This window comes from Peromyscus maniculatus, chromosome 6, assembly GCF_049852395.1.
Source record: "Peromyscus maniculatus bairdii isolate BWxNUB_F1_BW_parent chromosome 6, HU_Pman_BW_mat_3.1, whole genome shotgun sequence".
Classification (NCBI taxonomy): Eukaryota; Metazoa; Chordata; class Mammalia; order Rodentia; family Cricetidae; genus Peromyscus; species Peromyscus maniculatus.
The window spans coordinates 12,656,376-12,670,482 of record NC_134857.1 but is presented as its reverse complement, the minus strand read 5'-3'; the positions used below and the strand labels follow the sequence as shown (position 1 = coordinate 12,670,482).

Genomic DNA, 14,107 nt, shown 5'->3' with positions numbered 1-14,107 from the left:
CACACACCATTACTTGTCGCTTTTCATTATATTTAATTTAAACGGTTTAAGCAAACAAGTCTTTCCTTTCCAAGTTTAATTCCATACAGTTATTTATCATTATTATTATTATTTTAGACAAGGTCTGGGAACTTGCTATGGTGATCAAGTTGGCCCTGAATTTTTGGGGATCTTCCTGCCTCTGTCTCTGAAGGGCTGATATTATAGGCATCATGCTCAGCTATTTTCAATTTTTTTCTGCTCTTCCAGAGAACCTGGGTTCAATTCCCAGCGTCCATTTGGTGGCTCACAACTGTCTATAACTCTAGTCTCAGGAGATCTGATACCCTCTTCTAGCATCCTTGGGCACCAGGCATACATGTGGTACACACACATACATGGAGGCAAAATAACCATATACAAATAATACATTTTTAAAGTAATTACATCTATCTGCTATGTGTGTGTGTGCATGTACATGTGGTGTGTGTGTGTGTGTGTGTGTGTGTGTGTGTGTGTGTGTGTGTGTATGTGTGTGTGTGTTGAAGGGGGATACTCATGCCATAGTATGACAACTTGCAGAAATCAGTTCTCTTCTCCCCTGATGTTGGGTCCTGGGTTCGAACTTAGGTCTTCAGACTTGGAGGCAAGTGCTATCTCATTAGCCCAGACCATGGGCTTGAAGTCAGGCAGAGAAGAGGCTGATTCTGGTTTTGCCCTCTACTAGGTTTGTGTCCTAAAGGAAGAATGAGCTACTTAATTTTTCTGAGTCTGTTATCTATCACCTTGGGGACATTAGGCTTGACTCTTCCTGACCAGTTTGATAAAGTTTCCAAAGGGCCCTCCCACGTACAAGAGAGGGACACCTCTCACCAGTTCTCCGAATTCCCCCCAACCTTTCTGTCTTCTGATCTCTAATAGCCATTCCACACGTTGACCCAGATTTCGAAGCTGTTGCATCCAGATACACAGAGTCTGGGAAAACTGCTCAGACTGTCTGGCGTGGCCACTGTGCCCTGGGTCCTCTCAATGCCGTGGGCTAGATTTTCTGATTGTTTTCTTTCTACATAAACTAGAGATGTTCCTGGAGGGCAGAGAACTTGTGAGTCTTCTGCACCCAGAAAATATGCATGACCTCTCTGATAGCGTCTATGGAGCAGATCCACACTAGTAAATACTTGTGGGATCAATTCATGGAGATGTTAGCTTGTCCAGTCTGCATCTGGGCCCCAGGGAGCTGCACAAGGGTGAGCGTATGTGAGTTCAAGTTCACCAGAGCTAATGTCGAGGCCAGTTTGTTCGCTCATGCCGGGGAAAGGGTCTGGGGGAAAGACAGATTTGTCTGCATTTGTATTTGGTTGAGCTGTTTTGACTTTTCCCTTCACTTCTTATCTCAAGATTACAGCTCTGTGGTGAGCTAGCACATTCCGGGTCAGCCCACTCTGCTGTTTGCACGTTTGGAAAACAGTCTGTTGAAATCCCCCTGTTAAATAGGACACAGTACAAAAGATGGCAAACAAAGACAGAGTGTTTTCGTTTAATTTGGGGAGACTTTAAGTGCCTATAACATTCTGAATTAACACAGACTTTGTCAATGTAACTTCATTAGTGGTTAAAAGCTGTTACCACTAAATATGACCAAGAAGAAGTAAGGTGGAACTAGGGACATCCCCCGCCCCATGATTTCCAGAGAGGCTGGACTCATGTTAACTTTGGTAAAGCAGGGACGTCTTTCAGTGAGAACGGAGGTGGATGTGTGCCTGTTCCCAGCTTCCACTCTATCAACCACAGCTCTGTACCTGGGCACCAGCAGTTACCAGCGCCTTCTCCTTCTTGGCACCAAAATTCTAGAACAGGAATTCTGTAAATTCTAGAAGGAGGCAGAGTCAAAACCTTCCCTTCTCTCCAATTCAAAGAAAGCCCAAGACCTTGGCTCAAGAGAAAATGGTGGAGGCTCCACAAGCACTTCAATCCCACTTTGCCACTAAAGACAAAATGAAAAAGAAAAAGAAAAAGAAAGAGAAAAAAGAAAAAGAAAAAAAAGAAAAACAGGCGAAAGCAGTGTTGGGTGTGGGAATGCCTGTAATCCCAGGACTTGGGCAGCTGAGGCCGGAGGATCAGTACTCCAAGATCAGCTTGGACTACACAGTGGATCTCTACCTCAACCCTCCCACAAACAAAACAAAATAAAACAAGCAAACAAAAAAGCTGACATTTGAATCCAGCTCCCTCCTGCACACTGCGCACCATCGAGCAAGGGATCCTAGACTCACCACGGTTGGGTGACGGCAGAGATGCTGAGGGAGATTCTGATCCCACCATCCTGTACCTTTTTAAATAATTCCTTCGCATGTAGTCCCTGTGAATAACAACAGCCCCTCGGGTGCTAGAGTTTTAGAGTTTAAAAGGGTTCAAAGCTACAGGAGAGATTCATTTCTATTAAAAAGAAATGTGTTATTTTTAGTATTGAGGAGTAGTCACCCATATAGTCGACAGAGCACACACATTCTGGTGTCAGAAAGACCCCAGTTTGCTGGCTTGGGGGCGCATTGCCTATAATCCCAAGGGAGGCAGAGTTAGAGGATCCGGAATTCAAGGTCACCCTTCACCAAGCAGCAAGTCAGAAACCAGCGACATGAGACCTGTTTGAAAGTGGGTGGCAGTGATGAGGATAGCCCAGTAGATGAAGAGCTGATGAGTACAGACCAGGACTGGAATCCCCAGAACTTACATGTGTGAGTGTGTGTGTGAATATGTGAGTGAGTGGTTTTTTTTTTTTGTGTGTGTGTGTATGTGTGTGTGTGTGGATTGTGTGTGTATGTGAATGTGTGTGAGTGTGTGTGTGTGTCTGTGTGTTATTGTATGAGGAATGTGAGTGTGTGTGAGTATATGTCTGTGTGTGTGAGGAGTGTGAGTGTGTGAGGGATGTAAGTGTGTGTAAGTGTGTGAAGAGTCTGTGAGGAGTGCATGAGAATGTGTATGTGTGTGAGTGTATGTGAGTGAGTTGTGTGTGTGTGAGTGTTTGTATGTGTGTGTATGTAATCCTGATATTCACTAGGCAAGATAGAGACAAGAGAAGAGTATAAGAGAATTTCCTGCAATCAATCAAATACCAAAAATTAAAAGAAAATAACGCTGGTAACGGCAGCGTAGTAACTGACTGCAGCAGGTTCATCAGAGGATATTAAAGGGAGAGAATGGCGGTGGAGTGTGTTAGTTGCCATAGTAACAAGTGGTCAAACTATGACCCATAACAGAACAGACCGATATCACTGCCTCCTGATACGACAGACTGGCCTGCACAGGGTCACCTGTACTGCATTTGCGCAAGAATATCTCCATGGAATCTACAAAAAGGAAACAATTAGATAAATTCGGGTACTAGGGACATTTTATAAATGTCTGAACTCTTCAGCATTATTTAAATATTAAAATCATGAAAAAGAATAAGAAGGAGGTTGGGACAGTTCTGGAGGTTTGAAAATTTCAAGTTAAAAGTTGAGTGTGAGGGCTCCGTGAGCTTTGATGATGTGGATGGGCTGATGGCGCAGGGATGCGCGGTTCCGTGAGCTTTGATGATGTGGATGGGCTGATGGCGCAGGGACTCGCGGTTCCTGAGCCTCCTTCAGCAGCCAGCGGCAGCCTGCGTTCTAGCCGAACACGGAGCCTGCACACTGCGGGGGCACACTGCGGAGGCGACACTGCGGGGGCGACACTGCGGAGGCGACACTGCGGGGGCGACACTGCGGGGGCACACTGCGGGGGCGACACTGTGGAGGCACACTGCGGGGGCGACACTGTGGAGGCACACTGCGGGGGCGACACTGCGGGGGCGACACTGTGGAGGCACACTGCGGGGGTACACTGCGGGGGCGACACTGCGGGGGCGACACTGCGGGGGCACACTGCGGGGGCGACACTGTGGAGGCACACTGTGGAGGCACACTGCGGGGGCGACACTGTGGAGGCACACTGCGGGGGCGACACTGCGGGGGCGACACTGTGGAGGCACACTGCGGGGGCACACTGCGGGGGCGACACTGTGGAGGCACACTGTGGAGGCACACTGCGGGGGCGACACTGTGGAGGCACACTGCGGGGGCACACTGCGGGGGCGACACTGTGGAGGCACACTGCGGGGGCACACTGTGGGGGCACACTGCGGGGGCGACACTGCGGGGGCGACACTGTGGAGGCGACACTGTGGAGGCGACACTGCGGGGGCGACACTGTGGAGGCACACTGCGGAGGCACACTGCGGGGGCACACTGCGGGGGCGACACTGTGGAGGCGACACTGCGGGGGCGACACTGTGGAGGCACACTGCGGGGGCACACCTCACACTGAGAAGTACCTTTTCATAGACTTCAGGTCCTTTCCAAAGAGCCCATTTCTCAACCATTCAAAGCCTTTCCGGTGTTCGTGCACAGCCTGTTTCTTCTGCTTTTCCTCGTTGGTCAGGTTCAACTCTGAGTAAACTCTCTTTCCTCATAAGAACCGGGTCTAACAGAGGGCAAAGTTCAATGTTCTTAACCCTAACTGGAAACTGGCAAATTTCAGTTTTAAACCCTCCAGTCTGTAGGATATTTGGACCTACTTAGAGATTGCTGCACCGACCTGTGCTTAACCTAATTCCAACTATGTCTGCTTCCAATATATGTCCCCTCAAGTGTTCTGAAATCATCTGGACTGTTTTTTCAGGGCAAGACAACTTGACTGTCGCCAGCAAGCTTGGACAGCTTGTCGTCTGTGTCAGCCCGGTCTCTTCAGGGCCTGGAGCAGCTGTGACTTGTGCCTTGTCCCAGCCAGCAGCCTCCTGCAGGCCACCCTGGGCACTGTCCTCTGCAAAGGGCACTCCCATCTGCCATGGAAATGGAGAAATCACCAAAGGAGCGGTGCTGTGACGGAGGAGGGGTCGGGAACTCAGGCAGCGGGGAGGGAGAGACAGGACGGTGTCTGAGGAGAGAGGTGTGGGAAGATGGAGAGGGCAGGAGTGAGTCAAAGTGGACCACGAGGAAGACTCCAAGTCCGCATCTGGAAAGAGCGGCTCTGGGGACACAGGAACCGCGGAAGCTGCAAACTGCTGTGTGCAGGTCACGAAAGGCTTAAACAGTGGGGGAAAGGGAAAGAAACAGAAAAGGACCAAAGTGAGCAAATCCAAGGAGGAAGACGCTCCAGGAGCCCTGAAAACTCCCAGATTTTGTTTGTTTTAAAGATTGCTTTAAGGGAGGAAGCTGTGATTCACGTGTGTATGCAAGCACATGCTTATGTATGTGTGTGTTTGTATGCGTGTATATATGTATGTATATGTATTTCACCATATAGTCCTGACTGGCCTGGAACTAGACACGTAGACCAGGCTAGCCTTGAACTTGCCACCCAAGTTCTAGGATTACCCCTATGTACCACCACCTGAGGCTTAGCCCATCATTTCACTCCTTGTTTTGACATGTTTAAAACAAAAACTGAGAAAGACCCAGATTCCCCTGTGAGCCGGTGGCAGCGACTCATTGCGGGCACCTGAGGCATTTGGTGTCAGGGAGTTCTGAGTTCTGCTTTCTTGACTCTGGAGGTGGAAGCTTTTGTTATTGTCCACTAGGTTAGTGTGTAGCTGTTTCTCTGTCTCTCCCTGCCCCTCCCGCGCCCCACCCTGTTGTGTGTACGTGTGAACATTTTCCCAGGCGTGTAGAACGGCTCGGGCTCGCGTGTCTAAGCACACACGGGAGGAAATGCTGACACACGAGGGAAACCAGAACATCAGATAATGAGTTTACTCCCACATTCTAAAAGGAACTGAGCGAAGAGACTCCTTACTGTTTCTCCATGCCACTCCCACCAAAGTCTGTTTCCACACACAGATATTCACGGCCAGGTACATGGCTCGCTGAGAAAAACTAAAAAAAACTAAAGGTAAAAGGAGAGAGCCAGTTCCAGAGTCATCTTTTTACCTCTGCATGTACATCACGGCATGTACCCCCACTGATAATAACTCATACTATCTCACTCAAAGTGTGTGTGTGTGTGTGTGTGTGTGTGTGTGTGTGTGTGTGTGTAGGTGTGCTTGCCTGTATGTATGTGTGTGTGCATGTGTGTAGATGTGTTTGTCTGTGTGTATGTGTGTCTGCATTTGTGTGCAGGTGTGTTTGCGTGTGTGTGTGTGCATGTGTGTGCACGCGCGCGTGTGTAGATGTGTTTGCCTGTGTGTGTGTGTATGTAGGTGTGCTTACCTGTATGTATGTGTGTGTGTGTGTAGGTGTGTTTGCCTGTGTGTGTGTATGTGTGTGCACGCACGTATGTGAATAACTTTTAACTTTCACCTGGAGTATAGCCGAAGACCAAGCTTCTCAGTACTTCAGTCCTTGGTTCCTGCCCTACATATGAACATGGGCTTGAATGTCTGCTGTATGGAAGTTTCCAGAATACAAACCAAAACCTCCTGGTGGAACGAGAACAGAAGAATGACCTCCCGTAAGTTCTAACCCTTCCTAATCTTGGTATCCTCAGTAAAATGTGGAGCTAGGATTTGACAGTTTCTGAGATGCTCTGAGTTTTTGCGGCTTAGGTCCCCGGGAGCAGAGACACCTGTGCCACCCACTGCCTGCCCCTAAGAAGCCTTCATTCCTCGCACTGTGGTCTGGAAAGTGGAGACCAAGTCACTGAGCTCCTCTATATGCAAGCCAAAGGCAGCAAGACCTGAGTGCACTGGGATTGGACCAGTTTCTCCTTGTGTGAGACATTTCACCCAGCATTCCTAGGAAGAAGCTTCCCGTTGACCCTGGGGGAACAGTGGCAGCCACGGCAGCCAGCAGCTGCCTCTAAACACATAGTAGCTTTAGCATTGCTAGCCTCAGCCATGGGCTAACGGTTGTCTGTGCTGTAAAGAAATCAACACATATGAGCAGACATAGAATCACTACTCTTTTCCATCTTCTTTAAAAATTTTTCTTTTATTTTTCTTTTATGTGTATTGAAGGTTTCACTTGCACGTCCACCTGTGCACCCGTGTGTGCAGTTCCCACAGAGGCCAGAGGAGGGCATCAGATCCAGGAAGGACCAGAGTCACAGATGGCTGTGAGCTGCCATGTTGGGGGGAGGTGCTTTCCCCAGCTTCTTGAGAAGAGCTTAAAGGCAAGTGGCTGGCACAGATTGGGTAGAACAAACCTCTAGGAAAAATTATGATAATTTTGTACTGGTTAATTTTGTTATTTGACAATTTCATACATGTACACAGTATATTCTAATTACTACCTCCGCCACGCCCTCTCTTATTTCTGTCCTCTCCCTATCCCCCACCCCACACCATCACAGCCCTTCCCGTCCCTTCCCAGGCTCACGACTTTGGGTTTTGTAACCTATTTAGTTAAGCATCTTTGTGGCTGTTGGATTGGAAGTGTCAGTGGGTCTGATGGGGTCCTCGATGGATGAAGGTGGTGATTGCTCCCTGATTCTATTAGAACAGTTCGGCAGTGGGGGGTAGGACCCGAGCCCTCCTCCATCTGCACCTGACCACTGAGTGCGGGCACGGGCAGCTGCTGAGAGCTCGGGGTTGCCACGGCTGTGTCTTGCTCAGAAGTGGAGATTTTTGCGGACATTCTCCCTGCCTTCCAGCTTCCTGCAGTGTTCTCTGAGCCCCAGAAGGGACCATGTAAATGTCTTATTGGACCTCTAGAAGTTTGCGATCAATCTGGAAACAAAGTCCTCTTTCTGTGCTTTTCAAATAGTGTTAAAAATACCAGAAGCTCCACTTTCCTGTTTTCACACAGGTGGGGAGGCCAGGTGAGGTACAGGTGTATAAACAGTTGTTCCAGCATCTCACACCAGCATCTCTGCTCAAAGCTTTCACCCAGCTCTACCCACTGTTCATGGGGCTCTAGTGTTTTTTCCTGTTGTGACCGAATAACTGACAGAAAGCAAGCGTGAGGGAGGGTGGGCTTGTTGGGGTCACAGTTCAAGGTGACACAGTCCACTGTGCTGAGGAAGGCATGATAGCAACCGTGGAGGCAGCTGGTCACCCTGCACCCACAGGCAGGAAGCAGAAGGGGATCAGAGAGAGGGACCAGGCTGTAAAATCTCCAGGCCCGCCCCCAGTGACTCCCTTCCTCCCATGAGGCTCCATTTCCTAAAGGTTCTGAGACTCAGCTGGGGACCAAGCATTTGGACATATGAGCCTGTGGGACACATTTCATACTACGACACAGTTTTATCTCACCTGATTTTAGCCTTAAAGTTCTTGGGTTCTGTGTTGATTGTGTGTCTTCCCCCACTAGAGGGAAGCTCTGTGAAGGCAAGGCCTTTATTTTAGTTACCGCAGACCAGATCCGAAAACCATGTCCAGCCTGGAGTACAGGATCAGGGCGGCTTGTTGGACTGATAAACTAATGAATGAATGAATGAATGAATGAATGAATGAATGAATGAATGAGACCACTGCTCCTTACAAGCACTGGTACATCTAAGGCATCTGCCATAGAAGCCAGCTCCACAGGTCTCCCCTGAGAAACACGGGGTACTGGGTCCCTTCAAGCCCTCCAGCCTCTTCTCCCCGAAGCCCACAGAGAAGCACAGGGGTTGTCTTCAGGGAGAGGAAGGACTCCACTGTACGTGGAGGACTGCGCTGTACGTGCAGCACAGGCATCAGATACAGGCACGGGAGGAAGAGCACGGTGGTGACCGGGCTGGGATTGCCTTGGCCTCGCTGTGAGACACAGGCTTGTAATCACATGACTTGGTGTTGAACAGAAGACTCAAGGTCAGACTAGCCTCCCAAGAGTACAAGAACTTTCACCCCGAGAGAGAGAGAGAGAGAGAGAGAGAGAGAGAGAGAGAGAGAGAGAGAGAGAGAGAGAGACAGAGAGACAGAGAGACAGAGAGAGAGAGGGGGCTCTTAGGTGTACTTCTTTAATCCATCAGCGGTGCTGATCTGTGAATCAGGTCTTGCTCATGATAATCACATGGGGCTGTGGACGTCAGTTGGTAGGCTGTTCACCTAGCAAGTATGAGCCTTGGGTTCCACCCCTCCATTGCACAAACCTGGTGTGGTGGTACACACGAGTAATCCAAGCATCTGGGGGTAGAAGCACAGGGATTAGGAGTACAGGGTCCTCATCAGCTCCATAGTGAGTTCAAAGCAAGCCTGGGATGCCTACAATCCTGACAAGAAAGAAAGAGAGGAAGGAAGGAAGGGAAGGAGGGAGGGAGGGAGGGAGGGAGGGAGGGAGGGAGGAAGGAAGGAAGGAAGGAAGGAAGGAAGGAAGGAAGGAAGGAAGGAAGGAAGGAAGGAAGAAGGGGGAGGGAGGAAGAGAGGAAAGGAGGGAGAGCGGGAAGGAGGGAGGGGAACTGACTATGTAAACTCCTTCTCCCATCTCCAAACAAATGGTATCGTGATCTCTTCTGAGACACAAAAGCTGACCGTCTGAATACACCCTTCGTGTGTAAAGAGTTGGGTCTCACGGCAAACGTCACCTCTGGTGACAGCTATTGCATGAGCGTTGTATAGGAAGGCTCACAACAGGAAACAGGAGCATCTGTGAAGCTTCTAAATGACAAGGGCCTCCATCTCTTCCTCCCTGTCTGTCCAAAGCACACTGACAAAGCAGTGGCCAAGCAAGGCCACCTTGTCTAACAGGCAAGTTCACTACAAAGAACGTGTGTCACCAACAATGGGAAGCGGGGAGGAATAAGCCACCTGAAGAGTCACAGACAGAGCCAGGGGGACATTAACAACTAGCCACGCTGAGCCTGTCCGTCCAGGGAGTGAATCCGTAGTTAAACTCCCACGAAAAGGCATCCCCTGGCCGCCAGCCTCGCCTTCAAAGGGCCTCCTGTCACCACGCCTCTGCTGTGTTCGCGGTTAGCACTAGGTGCTGCTCTTCTGCTGTTTATAGACACGGTTTTCTTTGCTAGGTGGCAGGAGCCTAACCTCCCAATTACACTCTTTCAGTCATCCTCTGCCCGCACACCCAGTGTCGAGTTCAGCCTCCTCTGAATGGAGGAGATGTGACATGCTAATCCACTGAAGAGCAGCCCTGGAAGGAACGATCCATACATGCTAGGAAAGGCTACTCCACAGTTAGACTTTTGTAATTGTCCTAATTCAAATATTTACTTAAACCCTGTTTTTATATTATGCACAGTTCAAGGGGAATGACAGTGTCAGCTGTGTGTTTCCTGGAACTGACCGTCTGCCGCAAGGCCACAGATAAAGCTTGTTTATGGAAAAACAAAATATGAAAAAAAAAAAAAAAGACCCTGCTCTTTGGGGTTTATACTCCCACACATACTTGAGTGGGAGAGAGGACAGTGTTCCAGGACCCTTCCCTCTGGTAATGAAAGGCAGAACTGCTTTCACTCCATGCGGGGATGGATGCACCAGGGCTCAGACAACTCGTCAGCGGCTTTTCTCACTGCCGGACCTGACACCTGCCGGATGCAGTGTGAGCAAAGACGCCTTTGCTTGGCTGATGGTGTAAGGGACTCCAGACCATCATGGCAGGGAACACGTGGTGATATGAGGGGACATTCCCTGTCATCCTGTCGTCGTCAACAGCCAGGACGCAGTGACGAATGCTGGCCCTCAGGTGACTTTCACCTCCTAACTAAATCTTGGGACCCTAATCCATGGAATGGTGTTACTCACATTTAGGGTGGATCCTCTGACCTTAACTAATTCAGTGTAGAAGCTCCCAGATAAACTCAGATATTTGCCTCCCTGGTGTTCTGGATCCTGACAAGTTGGCGATATTAACCACCGCAGAGTGTTTAGGAAGAGAACAAATTCTCAGTTCACCCTTAAGTTTTAAAGAACCAGTAGTCGTGGTTCTTCAAACCAGATGAGGCAGGGGAATGGCTGTGAACCCTCAGCTACAGTGTCTCAGAGTAGCAAGTAAACAAACGGACAATCGAATAACAACACGTTTTTTTAAGACTCAAAAGTCCATGTTTCTGCCAGGCGGTGGTGGCGCACACCTTTAATCCCAGCACTCAGGAGGCAGAGCCAGGCGGATCTCTGTGAGTTCGAGGCCAGCCTGGTCTACAGAGCGAGATCCAAGACAGGCACCAAAACTACACAGAGAAACCCTGTCTCGAGAAAAACCAAAAAAAAAAAAAAAAAAAAAAAAAAAAAAAAAAAAAAGTCAGTGTGTCTGCCCAAGCCCTCGGGTCGCTGCTTGGTTCTGTGGAGTTAGATAAACTCAGGTAGGTTTGGCACGGCGCGGAGATCCAGGGCCTACAAGTGGCTGTACGTAACAAGACAGCACACAGCTTATTGCTGCTGTCCACACTGTTTTCTTTCTTTATTTTTGTTCTTTACCGGTAACTATTTACAGTAGCAGCAATCGGGCAACATGCTCATAGCACTCCTAGAGTTTGGCTTTTATTTTATTGTTTAGTTTTGTCAGTGCCATTGGATCTTGAAGCTTTATGCAGGTCCTTGTGCTAAGCAGGAAGACCTACCTGAGTTCCAATCCCAGCATCTGTATCTAAAAAAAAAAGCCTGCTGGTATCACAGGAATGTGATACCAGCGCCGGGGAGGCACGGGCAGGAGAATCCTTCCGGCCGGCTGCCAGCCGGTATAACTGAGTCAGTGAGCCTCAGGTTTAGTGCAAGAGCTGGAGAGCGACTCAGAAAGGTACCTAATGTCAACCCCTGGCCTCCACACACGTGTGCACACACGCACACACATACGTGCACAGACAGACAGAAAGGGGGCGGTAGGAAGGGGCCTGAGAATGTAGCTCAGTCAATAGGGCGATTGCTAGCACAAAGCCCCAGGTTGACTCGTCACTTCATAAAACTGGCCTGGTGGCACATACCTGTGACCTCAGCACTCTGGAAGTGGGGGCAGCACGGTGCGAAGGTCACCCTCAAGAACGGGGAGCTGAGCCACAGGCCAGCCTGGAATAGATGAGATAATGTCTCAAAGATGTTTGGGTGGGACGAGAGAGGGAGGGAGGGAGGGAGGGACGGAGGGAGGGAGGGACGGAGGGACGGAGGGACGGAGGGACGGAGGGACGGAGGGACGGAGGGAGGGAGGGGGAGGGAGGGAGGGAGAATCGTGGAAAGACTGAAATCTTAATTTTATTACAGAGCTTGGAGGACAATGGAAGGAAGCCGTGAAGAGCTAGCTGCTGGGACCACAGCACAGACCCTTCAGTCTGTTCTGAGAGGATTTCTTCTCATTTTTACAGTGCTGGCCTAAGGGTTGATGGAAATAAATACTTAAAATCTGGCTCTTTAACAAACTCTTCTCCTGGCTTTCTCTGGCCACAGACGCGGCCCTTCTTTTCTGAACATTCTATTCACTTCTGTCATTTGACGATAGAACGGTGTGCTGGGGTACTTTGTGGGGATCAGTCAGGACGTTTAGAAATGGAGTAGGCTTTGTCTCCATGCCGTCCTTGTCGAGTCCTTCCCCCATCCCCACAGCCCGGGGACACACACATGAGCAGAGGAGGGACGCAGAGAATGTCGTCAACCCTCCTCCACTGCTTTCATGACGTGGCTATCAAAGGTGGCCAGAGTGGCCAGAGGTCAGCTCCTGACCCTGCTCTCTTCAGCCTCCAGGAAAAGATGTTTATGTATCCATCAAATTATCGATTTCCTGTAAGAACGGGGAGAGAATTTCTGAAAGAAGTCATTTTGGAGATAAATGGAAGATTAATGAGAGAGAATACAGAGTGAGTAGGCTGTGCCTGCTTGGATAATGTGACTTCTGCAGAGCTAGGGCTGTGGATGTGCTCACAGGGGTAAGAAATGTGGAAGCAGGATGGGGAGATGGTAAAGTCTATGCTACTAAAGCGCGTGACCCTTGTGCGGCAGTTTGGAAGAAAATGGTCCCCCAAGGGAGTGATACTATTAGGAGGTGTGGCTTTGTAAGAGTGGGTGTGGCCTTGTTGGAGGAAGTGTGTCACTGTGGAGACAGGCTTTGAGGTCTCATGTATGCTAACGTTACAGCCAGTGTCTGAAGCCATTTTCTGTTGCCTACAAGTCAAGACATAGGACACTAGGCTCCTTCTCCAGCACCATGTCTGCCTGTGTGCCACCTTGTCACACCATGATGACAATGGACCAAACTTCTGGATGTAAGTCACCCTAATTAAATGTTCTTCTTTTATAAGAGTTGCCATGCTCATGGTGTCTCTTCATAGCAATAGGAACCCTAACTGAGACCCCTCATTGGGATCCCTGGCACCCACATGGAAGCCAGACACAGAGGCTTGTGTTTATAACCCAGGACTGGGTGAGCAGAAGCAGGATGTGACCCCTGGGGCTCTCTGGTCAGCCAGGGTAACAGAACCTGTAAGAGACCCTGTCTCAAAAACCAGATGGGAAGCTATCGAGAGGGCTCCTGACACTGACCTCTGGCTTCTACACACGCACACATCTAGGCACATATCTGTGGGCACCTACATACAACACACATAAAAATCCTGTGAAAATCGACTTATATTTACACATATGACACACCCACAAATTACCTAATATTTCCTCTCAGGTGTTCTTTCTGCTAAATTGATCAAAGCTGTACAAATCCTGGTGTGTGGGCGTTTTAAATGTCACCAATTAATCTCCTCCATCCCTTTCTATCCACCAGCAGGTTCATTTACATAATTCCGGGCGGTGACTGTGAGTCTTAGTCACTATTAAAAGTTAGTTACAGTATGGTTTGACAACGATTTTCCAATTTTATTCCAAACTTGAGACAAAATTTCATCTACTAACAGTGAAACAAACGCCAACATTCCTATCCTGTTGCCTCATTGTTTTATTATTCCCTTCCCTCATAGTGAATTTTATAAATATTGAAAAGAAACATGTTCTGCGCTACAGAGGCAAGGCTACACACATGCTATCCCAAGCTGCAACCCCCAGAAGACATCCACTTCAGGCCACATAGAATTCTCCCACTTCCTTAATTCAGAAAAAAGCAATTCCAAAATCCAATGACATGCATTTGGGGCCAATATGAAACCATGGATGGACTTTGTGTGTTTCTAGTGCTAACGACTGAGTCCAGAGCCTCCTGCCCGTGTGGCCGAGACTCTGCCTGTTACACTCTCCACACCCAACCAAGGATTTAATGGAGTTCAGCCCCGGGGACTGCTTGATGTCAGGTAAGAAATGAAATCT

General features: G+C 49.1%; 1 long non-coding RNA gene across 1 annotated transcript; it reads left to right on the top strand.

Moving 5' to 3' along the window:
* The first annotated feature begins 9,930 nt into the window (after nucleotides 1-9,930).
* LOC121830405 (uncharacterized) lies at nucleotides 9,931-12,206 on the top strand. The gene is made up of 2 exons (XR_006073612.2): nucleotides 9,931-10,556; nucleotides 12,065-12,206. It is a non-coding gene; the product is annotated as an uncharacterized LOC121830405 (long non-coding RNA).
* Nucleotides 12,207-14,107: the final 1,901 nt, after the last annotated feature.